The sequence below is a fragment of the Trachypithecus francoisi genome, unplaced genomic scaffold (assembly GCF_009764315.1).
Source record: "Trachypithecus francoisi isolate TF-2019V2 unplaced genomic scaffold, Tfra_2.0 Lachesis_group14, whole genome shotgun sequence".
NCBI classification, from domain to species: Eukaryota; Metazoa; Chordata; class Mammalia; order Primates; family Cercopithecidae; genus Trachypithecus; species Trachypithecus francoisi.
Window position 1 is genome coordinate 3,933,725 of NW_022681459.1, and position 7,780 is coordinate 3,941,504.

The 7,780-nt window shown below is 34.3% G+C and overlaps 1 protein-coding gene across 1 annotated transcript in view; it reads left to right on the top strand.

Annotated features, from left to right (window-relative positions):
• The window catches only part of CXADR (CXADR Ig-like cell adhesion molecule), a 77,655-nt gene that overhangs the window by 68,682 nt on the left and 1,193 nt on the right, over nucleotides 1–7,780 (top strand). The window lies entirely within an intron of this gene.

Consider the following 7,780-nt stretch of genomic DNA (forward strand, 5'->3'; position numbering starts at 1 on the left):
GATAGAAAAAATACCAGTGACTGTAATTTACAACCTGTTGGAAAATCACAGTCCTCTAACATTCACCAGTCTTTTAATCTGACAAGGAGGGGACATTTTATGTGCTCACAGAAACAAGAGAACACAAAGTAAAATTAAACAATTACATGAGAGGAAACATATCTCTGCCTTGTCAACTAAAATATACTGTGTGCTATGTTCGGGACGCGGTAAAGATGCGCTGTATAGTAGACCAGGAGAGCTTTATGAACATATGTATATGTAGACTCAGTTTAAACTTCTTGTAATGTTACGGGCAAAAGATTTGTGGTACTGTTAAGTGAAGAAACTTACATAGCAGTTAAAGTTCTGCAAAAAAAAAAAGAAAAGAAAAGAAAAGAAATGTCCGTAGGCTATTTTAAATGTTAAAATAAAAACTTTTAAATGTCTATGGTAGTCATAGGAAAGATACACCACGTTTTAAGAGATTAACTTGGGGTAGTTGTTTTTCAAATTTTCTCCAACATACATGTATAACTTTTGTACATCATCCGTTTTAGTACCAGAGTAATACTGGAAATACACTACCATCTCATCCAAAATAGCCATCAGATGATTTGGCCATGATGACACACACAGTCAAAAATCCACTCTGCTCCCCCTCGTATCAGTGAACAGACATATTTTAATGATTAAATACCCAAATGTTAACTAAGAAATACATGTATAATCCTCTCTTTGCGTTCGCTCAAAGGCTGAGGAGGAAGACAGAAATATCTTAAAGAGATTTTTAAAATTCAGCACTATCCTAATGATCACATGGGATTCCTTTTTGGACCCTTTCTTTGAGGACAGTTTACCAGAAAGACCTCATGATTTGGTCCCATCTCTGTTAAAATTATCTTATAATGGATCTACAGGGCTGCTCACGGGTGTAGTACCTCACGCAGAATGGATCTTACCCTCCTTCCTTCCTTTTGTTGCTGTGTTAGAAAGGGATCCATTATAGCCGTAAGTTAGTGCTTTCGAGGCTTGCTTACGTAGGATATGCTTATTCCTGGGTTTGTTTTTTTTTTGTTTTTTTGTTTTTGTATGTGTATGCAATCAACTCAGGTGGGAACGATTTGTGCTTACTCATGATTAAAGATAAATGGAAGGATTCTGTTAGAAGAAGTAAATGTAATGGTTAAGAGTTTGGACTCTGGAGTTAGAGGTTATCCTGGCTCAGCCACTGAACAAATGAGGAACAAACTGTATAGACCTCAAGAACATACATGAGGTAGTCCATGTAAAGCACCTAGCCCAGCATTTGGCTGGTATGAAGCCATCAGTAAGTGATGATTTTTAATTAAAGACGTAGCTTTGGCTTTTTATTTTGTTTATTTTGGTCTGTAACAGCGATGTGAAGATCATCTTCCAAGGAAACAGAGTATTGTAGCCCAGGGTGGTTAATATACACATCATTGTGCCATCCCGCATTCACAACTTTGGTTATTCTGTCTTGCAAACTTTCAAATGGTTCCTAATGTATCTATACATCTTACTATTATTAACGTCTTGCGAATCTGGAAGTTGTAAAAAGTCCTGCCCCTAGGCTGGGCATGATGGCTCACGCTTGTAATCCCAGCACTTTGGGAGGCCTAAGCAGGTGGGTCACGAGGTCAGGAGTTTAAGACCAGCCTGGCCAACACAGTGAAACCCCATCTCTACTAAAAATACAAAAAATTAGCTGGGCGTGATGGCGGGCGCCTGTAGTCCCAGCTACTCTGGAGGCTGAGGCAGGAGAATCGCTTAAACCCAGGAGGCGGAGGTTGCAGTGAGCCGAGATTGCACCACTGCACTCCAGCCTGGGAGACAGAGAGAGACTCCATCTCAAAAAACAAACAAACACAAACTCAAATAGCAAAACTGACTTTATATTTTCATGTTATAGTCACCTTAGACAAAGTTCAAAAATTTTAAGTACATTTTCATTTTCAATCAGTATATTTCATCACTTCTTTAGAAGTGGTTGATGATCTATAAGATGCAAAAACAATGTTTGTTTTTTCCATAGAGTTTAGTAAAACAAAATCACACTGACTGTTTTTCCATTTAATTGTATGGCTTTACTTACTAAATTGACTCTGAAAAATGTATTGTCTCTATTTTTTATGTGTGAATTCATAAAGTTGGCAGTTCTGAGATTAACTTGTCTATTTCTGAACTTTAAATGAATACTCCTGACCAACATCTGACATTGGTATGCATTGAGATATATGATTGAAAAGATATTTCTGAAAGAGATTTGTAACTTAAAATCTAGTAACAAAGATTTGTTAAACCAATTACGGCACATACCTATGAGTACAGTGAAACTATAAAAAATCATGTTTTAGGGGAAAAAATGGTGTAAGAAAACATTTCATGTTTTCGAATTGTGTGACCATAAAATGAATATATTTCATATCATAATACAACAGGAGTATATAAAGTAAAAGCTCCCCCATCCATTAAAATATTAATAGTGGTTATCGATTTTGATGATCTGTCTTCGTGCTTCTGGGTATTCAATTATTATTATTTTTTAGACAGAGTCTCGCTCTGTCGCCACGCTGGAGTGCAGTGGCGGGATCTCGGCTTACTGCAACCTCCGCCTCCCAGGTTCAAGCGATTCTCCTGACTCAGCCTCCAGAGTAGCTGGGATTACAGGTGCGTGCCACTACGCCCAGCTAATTTTTTTTGTATTTTTAGTACAGACGGGGTTTCACCGTGTTGGCCAGGGTAAGTCTCAATCTTTTGAGCTCGTGATCCACCCGCCTCGGCCTCCCAAAGTGCTGGGATTACAGGGATGAGCCACCGCGCCCGTCTTTAATTCTTTTCTTAAATGAACAATACTACTTTTATTAACAGAAAAATAATTAAAGAAATCTTTGTTTTGTATAATAACTATGACATAATTCATTAAAATTCTCCATTACCAGTGACAATTTCTACATGTAGACCCACAGGAAAAGAAGTGATTTAAGCTATAACCACTAACACTTTTCATGTAGAAGCTAGATTATTATTTGCAAATAGAATCTTTAGCTTTGAAGTTGGAAAAGGAAATCTGATGCCCTCTTGTGGCCAATAATTTTTATAGGCAATTTATTCCTTTCCATCTGGTCTAAATATGGTCTCAATTTATAGTTCCCTCATCATTAGTGTGCCATTATCACATCTTTTAATGTTTTTAGCCATTTGTATTTCTTTATTGATTTGACCCCACTAAATGATTTACTTTAATTATATACAGACCCTTTTTGTGACATTTTCTTGTACACATTTTATGAAAATTTAAAACTTTTTCCCCATTCCAAAGCCTGTCTTCCAGTTGTGGGAACATTTCCCAAAGCTAAAGTTTGTATATCTGTATATATCCTTCCATATTTTCTCTCAATTCTTTTATTTATTTTTATTTTTGGCAGAGATGGGGTCTCACTTTGTTGCCTAAGTTGGTCTCAAACTTCTGGCCTCAAGCAATTCTCCTACCTCAGCCTCCCAAAGTGCTCAGATTACAGGTGTGAGTCAGCCTCCTCTCAGTACTTCTATAGTTTCATAACTTATGTGATTTCTTTAATATATTTGGAATCTATTTTTATGGTTTGAAGTAGGGATTTAATTTTTAAAAGTAGGTAGCCAAATTACCTACTTTTGATTAGTGAATTCTTCATCTTTAATTTGAAAAGCCCCATTCACCAAACTTCTGCATATAAATGTTTCTGGTTCTGGATCTGTCATTCTGTTTCACTGGTGAATTAGTTTATTCCTATGTTATATGTCACAGTATATATTAACGTAAAAGGAAAAATACTCTGTGCTCATTGTTTTATTTAAAACAACTGTTGGTAATTCTTGACATTTATTCTTCCATGTAAACTTAAACTCAGGCTTTCTAGTTACATAAAATTTTGCTGGGATTTTAAAATTATGATTTATATTGACTTTATATATTAATTTATAGAAAAGTAAAGCTTTTATAAGATCAAGTCCATGTAAAAATCATATATTCTTCTATTTATTTTTGTCTTTCACCATATTTTAATAATTTTCTTCTCTATAGGACTCACTCCTTTTGTTGTTGTTAAAGTTTATTTCCAGGTATTTAATAAATTTTCTTTCTTCTTTTTTGCACCCTTCTCCTCCCTAATACTTTTTCTTAATAATGGAGTTTTCTCCCACAAAGTACTATATTTAACATTTTTCTCATGAATATTATTACATATAATGGGAACACTGGAGGAAACTATGTACTATCACTACCCCATTATAAGTATTTACTATTTCAGAATATTTCCTTGTAGATACAGTATGATTACAAACATAAAACTGTAGCCACATTGCAATTGTTTAATTCAGAAATATAACAGATTGTTCACAAAACATACAATTTGATTACCACTGATGTCAGCATTTGCATCTGCTAAAAGTAAATCCAATGAAGTTGTCTTAAACTCCTTTGAGAAAGTGTTTGTCTTTTTACCCTCCAGTTACAAAGTAATAATGCTTAATATAAAAATGTAAAGATCAAAATGTTCAAAGTACAAAAATAATATTCTCTGTATTTGTCCCTTTCCCCGCCTCTGAGAACACTAACTACCATTAACAATTTGTTTTTTGCCCCCAGACAGTACTAGCACCATTCTAGGCATACCATTTTTTTTCATTCTACTCTTTTTTGTGGCTACATGGTATTTTTCCACAGCATTTCCTTGAACAGATGTTCAGATTCTATTAAACTGTTCATCTATTGGTGGCTACTTGGGCTTTTGTTATTTTTGCCACCCAAAACAATTTTGCAGTGAACACTATTACGTAGGTAATGGTCCTCTTGTTTGAGTATTTCTGTAGATAAATTTCTAGAAGTACAATTGCTTGATCAAAGGATATATACTTCAAGGTGTAACTGCCCTCCTCTTTAAACCTCTACTAACACTGTAAGAGACTGCTTCCCCCACACCCTCACCAATATTGGGCGTTATTAATTTTGATTGCCGAAATAAATGTTTTAATTTGTATTTAATTAGTTTTCATATATTTATTGGTCATAACATTAATATTATACACAGAAATGATCCATTAAACCTCTAGTCTAGATAGAAATGTTTCTCCCATATTCCCTATAGATTTATATTTTATAAATTTTGTATATTTATATGTATATACATAAATAAAAGTTCTTTAGCCATGGCATTGCTGTCTAAAGCATAATTAGTATTTCTAAGTCCTATGAAATTTAAGCACAAAGTCTCCCGTATTATGTTGGTTTCTTAACTTTTATGGAAGTCATATTTGTAGCTGGGTATTTCTTTTTTGATAGGAGAAACCAATTCAGTACCTTTATTTGTGCTGATTGTTTTACAGAATAAGCATCAAACTACCCTAATTGCAGTGATGTACCTGCTACAAGTCTTAATGGTCAATTTGTTTTTGATAAGGGTTAAACATGCTTCCACTTTTGTCCTTATGTTATCCTTAAAAGTATGTGAAAGAACAAAGGAACATAGAAGATGGCCTAATGCTATTAAATTTGGAAGTGGGTGATGGTTTCTGCAATGAATAAAGTGTACATATGTTAAAGAGGAATTGCATGAGCCTTCCCTTGTGCTCATGAGTGCTTGTGTGACAGCTTTGCAGTATGATGAGTCAATGCCATAAAGTGCCATAAGCAATGCAGGGATATTGTGTTTCCGTAAGAGCCTCACAATGTTATTGCTTCACCCACTGGAATACAGATTCCAGAGTATATGAAGAAATTTGGCACAAAGTTTACTAATGTTGTACACTCTGTTAAACTGCCACATAATTAATAAGAAAAAAAGTTAAAAGACTGTGACAGACTTGGGAATTACTACTCATTATGTGTATCTTTCCATTTAACAAGTCATTGGTACAGTTTGCTTTGTCACCTCAGTCTTCAGTTTACTGGGTTGTACTGTTTATTGCAATTTAATTTCTATTTTCAGCAAATAAAATTACTGTCAGATGATCAGCCAGCTCCCTCTTCAGATATATCTGAGTAGTTTGTAACAAGAAACTTGGCCAAAGATTTATTAGTGGTTAATCAATAGATACTTTAATGTCTTATCGTCTCATTCATTTACCTTTGCATTGGTTCCTTTTTAAAAAATATCTTGGTCTGATAATGAACCTTCTTACAAGTTTCAAGATTTGGTAGATTTTATAGGTAACAAAATGAATATGGTGGCAAGGCACCATGGCATGGGCCTTAAAAAAAGCCCAGCTGGGTTTTAAGTCAGAGCTTCATTACTTAGTTTTCTGTGATCTTGGGCATCTTTAACTTCTCTGGAATCCCCTTCTAAACTGGGATGATAATGGTACCTACCCCCTGAGGCTGTGATAATTAAGTAAGTTGTTGCCATGTAAGAAAAATTTTAAAAAATTATTTACTATTATCTGTAAAATGGACAGAATGGCTACTTACACAATAAACTGTACATGGTAGGTGTTTGTATTTTTCCCTCTTCCTAATCATAAAATAAGAAATTAACACATACCTCTGTTAGCTGAGAAGTCAACATAAATGTCTTAGCTTGGAACCAAAGAAGTTTACTAAAAAGTTAAATACTTTGAGATAAATATTATACTAATAAACCAGAAATAAGCACTTCTTTTAGTATTAATGTGATAGAACTTACCAAAAAAACTTTTTTTCAAATATCCAAGTTTAATGTATAAAAATTAGAGCTTTGCAGTTATGCCTACAAATATAAAATAAAATGGAGAATTTAAACAAATTAGTGTTCAGTGACAAACCACTCCTGCTTGAAATAGCCCGATAAGGCTTTCAAGCTGAAATTATGTAGCCATGCTTTAAGAGCCATCCTTGGAATTGTCTAAGGGAGACAAACTTAAAGAGACAAAGTGCCTAGTCTTAATTACTACTAAAAAAGGGTTTGGCAAACCTTTGTACCCCATGTTTGCTAGAATTTAAGACCCAGTTCCTGAGTGACAGTTTTATTTCATTAGGAATAGGTTGGAAAAGCCTATTTATCAGAGCTTTCTTTTGCTCTAAATAAGTTTCAGAACAAGGTGGATTGGTAGCCGAAACATTGGCAGAATCTTCTACAAGTAATACATCTACTTGTATGCAGTCGAATTCAAAACTAGTGATTTCCCCAAAAGGCCCTGTCATTTAATCATCAGAACTAATGAAGATTTTGTAGTAACGTGGAATGTTCTGGTTACTAGGTACGTGCCAAAAATAACACTTCCTTCTTGACACTATTATGCTTGTGATTTTCCCAAGCAGCCTATATAGTCATCCCTCAGTATCCTTGGAGGATTGGTTCCAGGACCCTCCTGGATACCAAAATCCTCAGATGCTCAAGTGCCTTATATAAAATGGCTTCAGATTTGCATATAACCTATGCATATCCTTTAAATCTAATTATAATACCTAATGCAATGTAGTTATACTATATTTTAAAATTTGTATTTTTAAATTTTTATTTTGAATATTTTCCATACATGGTTACTCAGATGAAAAACCTACACATGAGGACCAATTTGCTTATAAGCAAAGCAACAAATGCTATCTGCTAACTTCATGATAAAAATACTTGAAACTTTCCAACTTTACACCAATTGCCCACACATCTGTCATTATCACCACAAAACTCAAGGACCCATAAGGAAGCAGTGTGATGACTTTGAAAGTTATTTTTTTGTTTCCTTTCAATAATTTTAGTTAAAAAAATTAACTTGATAAAACACATCTCCCTTGTGACACTAATAAACATGCTCACATTTGAATAGG